The 12,483-nt window shown below is 36.3% G+C and overlaps 1 pseudogene; it reads right to left on the bottom strand.

The window, feature by feature from the left end:
- Positions 1 to 2,452: 2,452 nt before the first annotated feature.
- LOC149217659 (uncharacterized) lies at positions 2,453 to 12,157 on the bottom strand (annotated as a pseudogene).
- Between the last annotated feature and the right edge of the window lie 326 nt (positions 12,158 to 12,483).

The raw sequence follows: 12,483 nt of genomic DNA on the forward strand, positions 1-12,483 counted from the left end.
ATTATATATCCATATGCAAGAAACACGATTAATTTTGTAGTTTGGAAATATATTTGTTGGTGTGTTTGAAAGTATTGGTCTTTCACATGGAAACATAGAACTTTGGTTGGGTTTATCTGGTGAAAATAATTTGAGTTTGAATATTATATCATGAAATAAAATAGTTGTATTATTTTAATTAAATTTAAATGGTGATTTTCGATAATTATATAATTTAAATAATTATATATAAATTTATATAATTTATTATACATAATAATAAAGATCCATAAAACTAAAATATCATTTTTATAATATTTTAATTTAAATAATTATATATAAATATGTACAACTTATTATATATAATAAAATTAAAATATCATCTTTTACAATATTTATATAAAATTTAAATTTTTCAATATATATGGTATGTCATATATCATATGTATTGTTAAATTTAAATTTTGTATGGATATTGTAAAAGATGATATATATATATATATATATATATATATAAAACTAAAAACACTAATTTGATATATTTCTAACAAAATACTAAAAATAGAGAATAACAACTGTTGGAAACCACATAACATCTACAATCTAAATTATATTATTAATTAATATTTTTTTATCTTAAATTAATTAAAATTTATTTACAAAATATTTTAATTTACATATGAATGATAATTGATGCTATTTTAATTTTATATATAATCCAAATTAAAATACATAATAATGAAATTTTGTAATGAAGATTAAGCTTTGGATGAACAAAGGCATAAAGTTGAAAACTAAACCCTTGAATAGTCTGCAAAAGGAATATCCAACCAATCCACAAAACTAAACAAGATTGGTAAAATCGTAACAAACCTTTTCCACCAGAAATCATTATTGAATATAGTGGCAAGAGCATCACTAACAACATATTTCTCTTTCTCAAAAAGCTCAGCATGAGAATCACACCAATTTAAGGTAGGCTAAAAATATGGCCTTGCAAATTTCAATAATGTGGAAATTCTTGAGCTCTTTAGTCTTTATGTTCGCCCCTGACAAAAATGCAATTAAAAAAATGAGTCTGCTCAAAGAAAAGGGTGAGACTATAACAGATTCAGTACCTTTAGTTGCAATAACAGGCAGTTGCAAGAATAAGTCGCCCGTGACAAAAATGCAATTAAACAAATAAGTATGCTCAAAGAGAGGGGTGAGACTGTAACAGATTCAGTACCTTCAATTGCAAGCAGTTGCAATAGTTAAAATTTATAATCAAAACTACATTCATTATTTAAAATATTGTGTACATTTTGAAGTCGTGATCATAGAGTGAAAAGAGAAAGTAAATTGTTAATTATAAATCATCTTATATTAGCTATATTGTATTTAAAATGTTTGTTTAGATTAGCTTATAGTATATTTAAAATGTTTATTTAGATTTTAATTAAGTTTATATATATATATATATATATATATTTCAAATTTCAAAACATTTCAATTAAATTAATAATCTTATTATAATCTTAAATATTTTACAAATTATTTATTATATTATTTCTATTTCTAATTTGACAAATAAAATATTTTATAAATTACATATATTTTATTTTAATATTTGTTAAAATTTTAATAAAAATTATTAACAATATTTTAAAAAATAAAAATTGTTTACAGATATTTTAAAATTAATAAATTAATTTATATAATACATTTTGAATAAATTACTGGTAATGGTTGAAAATCACTAAATTTTAAAAAAATTGAAAAATAAAAATATCTTTATCCTCATTAATGAATAATGAAAACAAGAAATATGCACTGGTATTCTCTAGGTTGCAATTTCATTCAGTGACATTTTTCTCCTTCCAATTATGTGTAGACTTTAAATATAATTTATAAAGTATCATTGGCAAACCAAAAGCTCTGCAATTTTGGACGATGTGCCTAACATGAATTTATTTTACTGTGATCCTCTTTGCTAAAATCCAGGGAGCTCATGTATAAAAGATGTCAGTCCCTCTATATATAAGCATTGGAGAATTCATTTCACTTTCAAACACAGATTCACTTCACTTTCATACACAATTATTCTCATCCTTATCATCCTTATCGATGTTATCTTAAGACTAAGTACTATTGTGAGTATAATAAAATGAAAAAATACATATAAATTAAGTGAAAAAAAAAAAAAAAATTATAATTAAAATATTTTATAGTGTATTATTTAAAATCATCATAAATTTCTTAACTTGAAATCTATTAAAAATTAACAAAATTCAAATTTTTAACCATATAAAAATTTGTAGAATTTTTTTTACATGTTGTATAACGTTCGAAAATATATCTCAATAAATATTTTGTTTTTTACAGATATTTTTTCTTATATATATATCTATTTATTTTTCCAAATATTGATATTTTCTCCCATGATTGGGCCATCGGCCACATCTGCTTTTTCCATCTAATCATGACAGAGCGATTAATCATGAAGCAAGTCCATGGCAGACTCTACGAGGGATGAAATAGGTAGATGATGCCTACTCAACCCCACACTGCCGGAGAATGTACTGTAACTCTCCAACTCCGACGTTGTCTCCATCACCGCCTCCAGAGCCTCCTCCAATTCCGATCTCATTTCCATGCTTAAACTGCTTAATATTGCAACCCTGTCCATCTCCATGACACCGATCAGAAGCTTGATGCTAAATCTTCTAATACTCGAAAACTCCTTTGACGGATGCAGGTGCCTCCCGAGAACCCTTGAAAGTTCCAAAATCAGCGATCTCCTTGTTATACCGCCGGATTCTTCGAACAGACGATCGAAATCTGATTTGGTTATGAACTTGAAGATCTGAGCAGCAAGTCCTATTGCTGCTTCCTGATGCTCACCTCGTTTCTCCATCACAAACTTCAAGACCTGAAAAAAAAATATCACAATAAATTGGTATCGGAGCCAATAATGTCTGGTTCAAGAGTTATAACAGTGCTGCTACAGGGGCTTCCACAAATCTTGCTACAGTGCCATGCACTCCACACGCTATGCTTTCGCGCTCTACTGTCTTGGCCTTGCTGTGTGTCTTCGTTTGTCTTCACCGATCGACCTCTGGTGAACTTAGTACGAACCTACTTGGATCTTTCACGCTCTACGACCTTACACACGGCTTCCTCGCCTTTCAATCGGTCTAGCTCCCTTCGAACCTTTGGCGAACCCCTAATGAACTTCGAGTGAAGATTATGAGACAACTACTACACAACAGACGATTTATAAAAGCGCACAAGTATTCAAATGCGGAAAATGCCTTCTCATATTATTTCTCAGAAATGGATATAGATTACAGATTACAGATTACAGAGAGTATTCCTTACAGAGATAGACTATTGTTGCATTTATCGGACTTTTGCTTTTCACTGAGGAATAAGCATTACCGAAGGCTTCCTAGCAACAGATAGGCTCTGCCTAAGAATATACAGACTCGACTGGTATGCAGACTGACTTCAGACTTCTAATAGATCTGGCCACTTTAGGTTCTTACCAGTGCCAAGCACACTGATACGCAGGCTTCTCAGATCTCTAAACTCTAAGACTCTAACACACTCTGAATGCCAATGCCTCAACAATGAGCCTTACTCTCAATTTATAACAAATGAGAGGGGACAAACATTACTATAGGGCATCAAACAAAGGGATGGAATCATTGCTTTCAGGTAACACCGAGGTGACATCCACACAAAGATTCTTGGTCCAGAAAAGTAAATACTATTCAAAAATCTACGGAAAATATGCTATCTACAATGTTTACAAAGTGGATACTTTTGTCCAGCAAAGCCCACGAGAAAAGCTGGCCACAATTAAGTCCTTGTGACTGGACAACATTATTACAATAATGGATGCTTTTGTCGGTTAAGCCCATGAGAACCGTCAGAATACAGTAATGTCAGGGAATCTATGCTTTTTGTACAATAATTCATCCCATGCTTTGGTGAAAATCCTCCGAACAATCATAGGTTTCCCTAAAATGATTTGATGTTTCACTTTAGTTAATACAAGCCATTCATAATGGCAGGACATGTATTCTTTTAAAGTTTTATTCTCATCATGAAAAGGAGACCAATCTCCTGCCATCATTTCTTTGACAGTTTTATAAGGTATGTGGAAGCAATCTGGGATGTTGTGTTCGAAACAAATATCACAGTGGAATCTGCAGTATGCTTCATGATAGAGTGGGTCCATTGTTGTTCTGTTAACACCGTAGTCGGCCCACCATTTTTGTAGCCAGTCGCATTGTTGATTTCTTTGCATTATCCCCATTGTACTAAATTTTAATTTAGTATAATGGGTTTCTTCTTTGTCATCTACATTCAGAAAATCCCACCACAACTATTTATATGCTGAGAAATCATATACTGTGTCTGGAAAGATTATCTTGGGATCTCCTCCTGGCCATAATGCAGAGGTCTGAGTAGGCATGGGCCATGCAAGATTTCTGGTATGATTTATGCAGAAATATTTTTCATAAATCCCACGGCGGATACCTCCATGTGACCAGATTCCCGAGATATCATGAAAATCTCTTTGAAGGGCATCTTTTGCATACAATGCATCTCTTTTGGCTTTTGTGTAGATCATGTCATGAATCCATCTACTCCCTTTTGGGTACACCCTTCTTTCTGGTACAAGATGTTGAATGTTAGTATGCGCTTGCAAATTGGCATCTAATACTTTTGTATTTCTCAACTGCCAGGTTGGCTTCCATTTGTCTCTGTATTCTTCCCAGTCCTGGTTGTCTGGTATTGTACGTAGGACTTCCTGTTTCTGGCTTTGGTCCCATTCTGTAACAATGACCATTATATGTTCTTGTGGCTGGATAAATTCTCTGCTGAGAAAATCTGGTAAACAGTTCTTTGTGCCCTTGATATGTTCGACTTGAAAGTCGAAGTTGGCAAAGAGTGCTTGCCACCTAGCAAATTTTGCCTCTCCTAGTTTCTTGATGTCCTTAGTTAAAACTTTCTGCAAAGCTGAAGCATCAGTTCGAAGTAAGAACTGTCTGTTTATTAAATGGACATCAAATTTGCTAATGCAGTTCCACGCAGCTTTTACTTCTTTCTCAATTGTGGAGTAATTATGCTCAGCAGGATTCTAGGTTCCTGATGCAAACTGGACAACTTATTCAGTGCCATATTTTCTCTGCTTTAGGATACCTGCCCATCCTATATTACTGGCATCTGTTTCAACAATCTTGAATGCACTGTCATCAGAGACATATAGAATAGGAAGAGACTTTACCTTGGCTTTGATGTTCTAAACAGCTCTGGTGTGTTCTTCCGTCCACTGGGGTGGCTCTTTTTTAAGCCTCTTATTTAATACGCTCCTGTCTGTGGCACAATCCTTGTAAAAGTTACTGACATAATTTAAACAACCCAAAAACCTTTGAAGTTGGTTTTTGTCTGTAATAACATCTGGGAATTTGTCAGCAAACTCAAGCACATGCTTCTGCAGAGAAATTTGGCCATTGAAAATAGTATGGCCAAGAAATTTGATAGTAGTTTGAAAAACTTCTATCTTTTTCTTGCTTAAAACTAGACCATTATGCTTTACCAGTTGCTTAAATGTATGAACATGCTTGAAATGGTCTTGGATGTTCTTAGAAAAAATTAGAACATCATCAATGTAAACTATAAGCCAGTCAAAGTATGGCTTAAATATTTTATCCATTACCTTCTGGAATTTAGATGGAGCATTTTTCAAACCAAAAGGCATGACATTCCACTCATAGTGGCCTGCTGGAATACTGAAGGCAGTCTTGAACTTATCTTCCTCTGAAATGGCTACTTGCCAAAATCCTGCCTTCAAGTCAAACTTTGAAAATATCTTAGCTCCTGCTATCCTTGCAATTAGATCTCCTTTGTGGGGAATTGGATAGGTGTCATCGGCAAGAACAGAATTTAGAGGTTTGAAATTTATTACCAGCCTTGGAATCCCTCTGATTTGTTTTTCTCTTTTGTTGACATAGAATCCGTAACAGTTCCAGGGACTATCAAATTCTCGAATGAGCTTGCGATCCAGAAGTTGCTTGATCTCTTTTTCACAAAGATCTCTGTATTCCTTATTCATTGGAATAGCTCTACTTTTACAGGGCTTGCCTGTATATCATTCCTTGTATGGGAGCTGGATAGTAAGCTGCTTTCTGTGCTAGAATGCATTTGGTTCTTCCGAGCAACATTCTTCTTCAATTTGTTTTCTCAGTTTCTCAATTTTCTTCTTAACCTGAGAATTTTTTAACTGATCTTCTACTTTCAGTGTAGATTTCAGATATTCTAGATTTGACAGTTTTTCTTCTGCTTTGTCCAATTCTTGGATAGTTTGGACCATTGTAGAGATTCTAGGATTTGAGATATATGGTAACTCAATCCTTTTTGTTGTTCCTATTGATGTAGGAATAGAGATAAAGTATCCAACTTTATTTTCTTTTAACTTGGTTGACCCATGAGGTTCAATAGCTACTAGGAAGATATTTCCTAGAATACAGTCAACTGGTATTTTTGCTACTGCAAATTTCAAATTGATGTAGTGATGATCAAAACAAATAGAGGCCTTGGGAACTTCATAATTGAGCATTTTGTTACCCAATCCTACAACTCTTCTCGTTGCAGAAATCCAATACTTTCCTGGTATCAATTTTTTATTTATAATGTTCACATTAGCTCCTGAGTCAAGGAGCGCTGTTAGTGCAAACATTTCTCCTTTTATGCAGATATTCACCTTCACATGATGCTGTTGGTAGGAAATAGCAAGAATTCTCATTTCTTGAAACCCAAAAACAGGATCTTTCCTTCCTTCAATGATTTCAAGATTTGGATTGGAATCTTTAGCATATTCTTCTGTGTCCCATGAGTGAGAATTTTCTTCCACAGATTGCTTTCCCTTTTTAATTTCAACAAGTTAGGATTTCAAAGTAGAGATTTCAGATTTAATGTTATGGATCTCTCTACTTACCTCCCCCAAGGTGAGTGAATGCACCTTACCTGGCTTCTCTTGATGTCGCTGGAAAGATCTGGTATTTCTTTCAAAAGAAGCATCAACAAATAATGGATTTTTTCCTGTATTCCTGGAAGAACTGGATTTGAGCTGGTCCATGAATGCCTCTATCAACCGATTCTTCATTTCTCCATCCTCCATTGCTCGAATCTGAGAGAGAATTTTTATCTCATCTTCCTCTGTAGCAGCCATTAAGACTTTTTCTTTCTGTGGTCTGAAGGATATTTCTTCAGAACTGGAGTCACTGTATGATTCTGAATCAGAATCATAATGCATATGACAAGCACATTCTTCTGACTCTGGACATGAACAAGACTCTGGTTCTGAACATGAACTATCTTGTATATGAGCTTGTAATTCTTCTTCACATGAAGAACTATAGGAGTCAAAAGATGACTCTTCAAGTTGTTGCTGCTGTATTTGGTCTTTGATTACCACATTCGGGCAGCATTCTGTTCTATGAGTGCGGGCACCGCACTTCATGCATTGTATCTGTCCCTCTGTTTTGACAGTTTTACCTTTCTGAAATGAGGCTTGGGACTTCTTCCCTCTATTCTTCTTTGATTCTTCTCCTTCTGGACATCTTGAGGATGTATGTCCAGTTTTTCCACACAACCAACAAGTGAGTTTGTTCCACTTTTCTTGCTTTGATGTGTGTAAATGAATGTCAAAGGGTTTATAATAGTGTGTCCTTGGGACATACCTATAGTAGCCTTTCTTGGCTTTAGAGGAGCGGCCTTTATATTGCTGAGAAGGCTTTCTTCTTTCTTTGTAGACTTTAGTAGTCTGCTTATACTCCTTTTTAGCCCTTTTCTTTGCTTTCCTTCTCTTGACCAGAGGGTCATCAACTGTGAGTCCATATTTACTGCAGATGGACTTTCTGTCTGGAAGCTTTGAAAGTTTTTCCAAAGACTTATTTACTTTGGAACTGGTGCATAAGCTTACCAATGTTTTTGTAATGTGAGAATAAATCTCACCCCAAGTATATGATTCAAATGGAAACTGGAAAACTTCTTGCAACCTGATATAATCAACAAATCTAGATGGAAGAGCAGCAAGATATACCTGTTTCCATAACATATTTTTTGAATCTTTCACTTCATAGATTCTTTGCATCCAATCTCGGTGAAAGTCTTCATATTGTGACATCTTGTGGCACTTGAGATTCATGAGGATAACTTCATGCTTATCTGCAATCTCCGTTTCACTGCCACACCAGTGTTCTAAGATCATGGAGGTTAAAGCTCCAATCATGTTGCTTGTAGTTGAGCCATCTGAATTGTGAATCACATCTCCTGCTTCATCTTTAAGCACTTCAGCTTCCATTTTTATCAGTAATGCTGGAGATGATTCAGTCTCCCACCACCTGAGTAGTGTTCCTATAAAACACTGAATAATGGTCTTGCATGCTTCAATTTCAGTCTTGCCTCTGAGACACATGAGTTTATATTCTGTAAACATCATGTCTATTAATTGTCTAATCTGACCAACACTCAGATTATCAATATTCCATTCTCTGTGTGATTCAGGGAAGAAAGTATGAGCTTCAGGAAGCTTTCCTTTTCCTTCAAGATCAGGTGCAGGATATTTATTGAACCTACTTTCTAGAGGTTCATATATGGGAAGAATCTGAGAATCAGATTCTTTGTTCTCTTCTTCTTCTTCTTTGAATAAAGAGGCAATGGTAATTTTTTCTGTGGCCTCTATTTTTTCTGCAGAAGATGTGGCTACCTCTTTAGGAAATAATGTCGGGAACCTATTGATTGGTTTAACAGGATCTTGAATCTTGATATTTCTTTTGTAGAGAAAAGAAGTGGGAACTGGTTTATCAGTTTTAGACAGGCTCATCTTTTCAACCTTTTCAGTTAAACCAGTGATTAAGCTTCTAGTAGTACCCATGTGGTCTACTATCTTTTCCTCTACTTCTTCTATCTTATTTAAAGATTCTTTGGCATAAGATCTAACAACAGATGAAGTATACTGTACATTATTGAGATTTCTGTTAACCTCATTCAGAGAGACTTGAACAGTGTCAAACTGTTCCTTTATTTCCACAGTCTTTGCTGAATTTATTTCTAAGCCTTTTATTGTTGTATTGGTCTAGTTGATCTGTTCACTGGTCTTTTGAATTCTTCCATCTATTCCCAGAGCATTATCATCTTTTTGAACCAAAGGGATGGCCTTTGCTGCATTCTGATTCTCTCCTATGATAATTCCTCGGTAAGGGGGAAAAGTAGATGGAGTCTCTACTCTACTGCCATCTAAAGCAGTCCAAGCATGTTTGGTGGATGATGAAGAAGATGATCCAGTTAACACAACTACAGGGGAAACATTCCTTTTCCATTCGTAAAAGGAAATCCAGGAATTTGTGACTTCCATGTAATGTTTCCAATCCTGGGATAATTTAATCCTCTCCTCAATGGTATGATTAAGACCAAACTGCTCTGCTTCTGGATGGGTGAATAAGTCCCAATTCAACATGGCTTTCATCCATTTGGAACTTATTTCTGATTTCAAGCAGCCATTCATCAGAGTAAAGAACTTGTGCATCTCCATGACTGCAGGCTTTTTACAGTCATCAGGAATAGGGCCAAATCTACATGAAGGGATTAGACCCTTTGCTTGCTCTAAATAGCCTAATCCATATTTAGGCTTAGCTGGCCTCATTGTACTAAACATTTCTGTCAATCTGGGATCTTCTCCTTCTAGAGTAATAATCTCATGCATCATCAAGACATGGTCAGACTCTGGCTCATGAGGAAAAGGGATGTCTGAACATTTTGGATTTGGGCATGGATTCACTGATGTGGAAGGAGGGGCTTCTCCGGTTCTCGGATGATGATTCTCATGGATGACAGATTCAACAAGAGTACATAAATTTACAACTGATTGGCACTCTGGACATTTGACTTCTAAAGAATTAAAATTGACAAGCTGGGCAAACTCAAATAAAGAAATGTGTTTACAAGAAACTGAGCTAGAACAAGCGGTATCAACAGTGGATGGATCACGATAAAAACGGGAATGTTTACAGGCTCTGTTAATTCCTCTATAGTCAATAGTGGATCTTCTTGGGAAAGATAGAACGACAGAGGATTGTTCTCTTGGATATGAGCTGAGGTTGGGATTAGAAACTACCCAGTGTTCAGGGAATGTAAGATCTTCCCAATGGATTGTCTGATGTTCTATTTTTTTATTTTTAGAATCTGTTAGAACAACGACACTTGCTTTTGAATCTCTACTGGGTGTATGGCATATAGCTGGCCATAAGGTGTTTGTGTGCCGGAAACATCCTCTGGATTGTATGGCTATGTTATGTCTTTTCTGGTGCATATCAAACCCTGAGGTTTGGATCTGCAACTGCAAGATCTGATCTATTGTTTCGTCAAAGACATAGACTGAGAAATTAGGATAACAGTCGAAATATACTGGGCCATGCGACAGAGGGGCAACTATACCTCCTATTAGGGAATCGATATATTTGTTATGAGTAAGATATCTAACTGTGGCTAGCACGAAAGTGTCTAGCCCCTAGTGTGTCAAAGGATTGATCCCGATCCTTATGCATCCCAAGTGCAGATATTTTGTTTTTAACCTTTTTGCTTCGGCCTGTAAAGTCTTTGGATTCAGAAGAGAGATAGACTGGATATTGTTAGAATTCTCTTGAATCTGACTAATAGACTCCTTTATACTAATTCTAGTGGCGGCTTTTAAATGAAATATAGACAAATCATCATAAACTTATGATGCAGAGATACTAGGTAATTGCCATCGAGCAGAAGGTTGTGGCTCTTCATATTCTAGTTTAGCTTGATTTAAGACTCGACTAGAACTTGATGCAAACATGTCCCTGAGGGGATTCTCTGTGGCAGATGACTCTCTGTCTTCTAATTCATGGAAGGATACAAACTTCCTGAATGGATCCATTAATATGAGTGATGATTTAGAATACCAACCTCTTGAACCAGACGTTACTAGCTCTGATACCAATTTTCAGCAGGTGGTAGATCGAGCTCCAGTGTAGAGTTGTAATTTCAAAAAGATATGCTATTAATTGAATACATTCTTCTACCTTCGCTGCCGTTGCAGTGATTTTCCTCAATTCAACGTAATCTGCCTCTGAATATGAGCACAGATTCCGAAGAATTCTCGCAGCATGAAAACCCTGAATTGGGTCGTTCAGCACAGAGATGAGGCTCGCGATCAAATTCGGGTGATTTTTCCGCAGCTTAAGGCTCATCATTCTTCTGCGGTTTTGTTTATTCTCCAGTGAAAGCAGAGCCAGGGCTTCTCCTGCCTTCCTCACGAGCTCCCTCGTTTCATCATCGCCCGGTCCTCTTGTAATATTAATATTAATATTAATCCTCTCCATGTGAAACGCAGAGAAGAGACAACGCAAAACATCGCCAGTGCCGCCGATGCTCTCTCGACCCTCTTCTTCGAGAGCCAGACTCGTCAATGTGTCGATGGCCAGGATTTGCAGACCATGCGTCGTTACTTCTCTGTAATGAAGAACGTCTCTTAGATTACTTATGGCGAAGACTATCTCCGAGATGCCTCTCCTTAAGGCCTTTTCTATCGAGCCTGTACTGCTTGCCAGCATTCTCATGAGATCCAGAGCGAGCTCTGCGGTCTTGATCTGGGATTCGGGCGCATTAGGATTTTGTTCTGTGAGTCCTATGATTTTGGGAAGCAGCCCTCTGCTGCTTCCGATTTTAGCACAGTTTTCGTGCTCGATGGCCAATCTTTTCAGTTCCGCAGTCCCAACATACTTAAAACCGTGTAATTGTATGCATCCCCGTACTGTCTCGAATGGATTTCAATCTGTTTGTTATCGTAAAGCAAAGACGCTATAGATTCCATGGACCCAGCGATGGCCGTGACCCGAACGCGATTCTTGTATTTCTTAACCAATTTGGAGATGATCTCTGCAGCCGCTCTTCGAATCCCCTGCTCGTGATGGTTCTTCCAATTCAGCATCTCGATTAGCCTCTCCACCACATCTCGCATGCTTATGATCGCCCTCAAAGTGTCATCGGAAAACTCATCTTTATTCACAAGCGCCGACAGAACTCGAGCCCTTGTCAACTGTCGATCACTTATACCGCAGGACTGCAGCAGCTCCATGTTGTATGACACAAATTCCATCTTCAAACCATTGAAAACGCCTCCATTGACGCACTGCGAATATGTGTCATAGAAAAATCGTCGAACGGTGGGGAGCTCTGAATCACTGAAGCCATATTCTGTGTTCACCTGTAACAACAATTTTCATACAATAACAAGAATAGAAGCACTATGGCTAGGGAAAGGCCATAGAAAATAATGAGAGAGGCTTTCTGATTCTTGGTGTCGCTACCTGCTAGAATAAGGCTCCTGCCAACTGCTCGAATGCACCAAATTAGGCTTCTGTGTTAGGGGTTATAAAAGAGAGAAGGGAAGTTTATGATCTCTGCATTGAGAGGAAGGCAAGT

This window comes from Pinus tabuliformis, chromosome 1_1, assembly GCF_031772625.1.
Source record: "Pinus tabuliformis cultivar Carrire ecotype Pingquan chromosome 1_1, CPIR1, whole genome shotgun sequence".
Taxonomy (NCBI): domain Eukaryota; kingdom Viridiplantae; phylum Streptophyta; class Pinopsida; order Pinales; family Pinaceae; genus Pinus; species Pinus tabuliformis.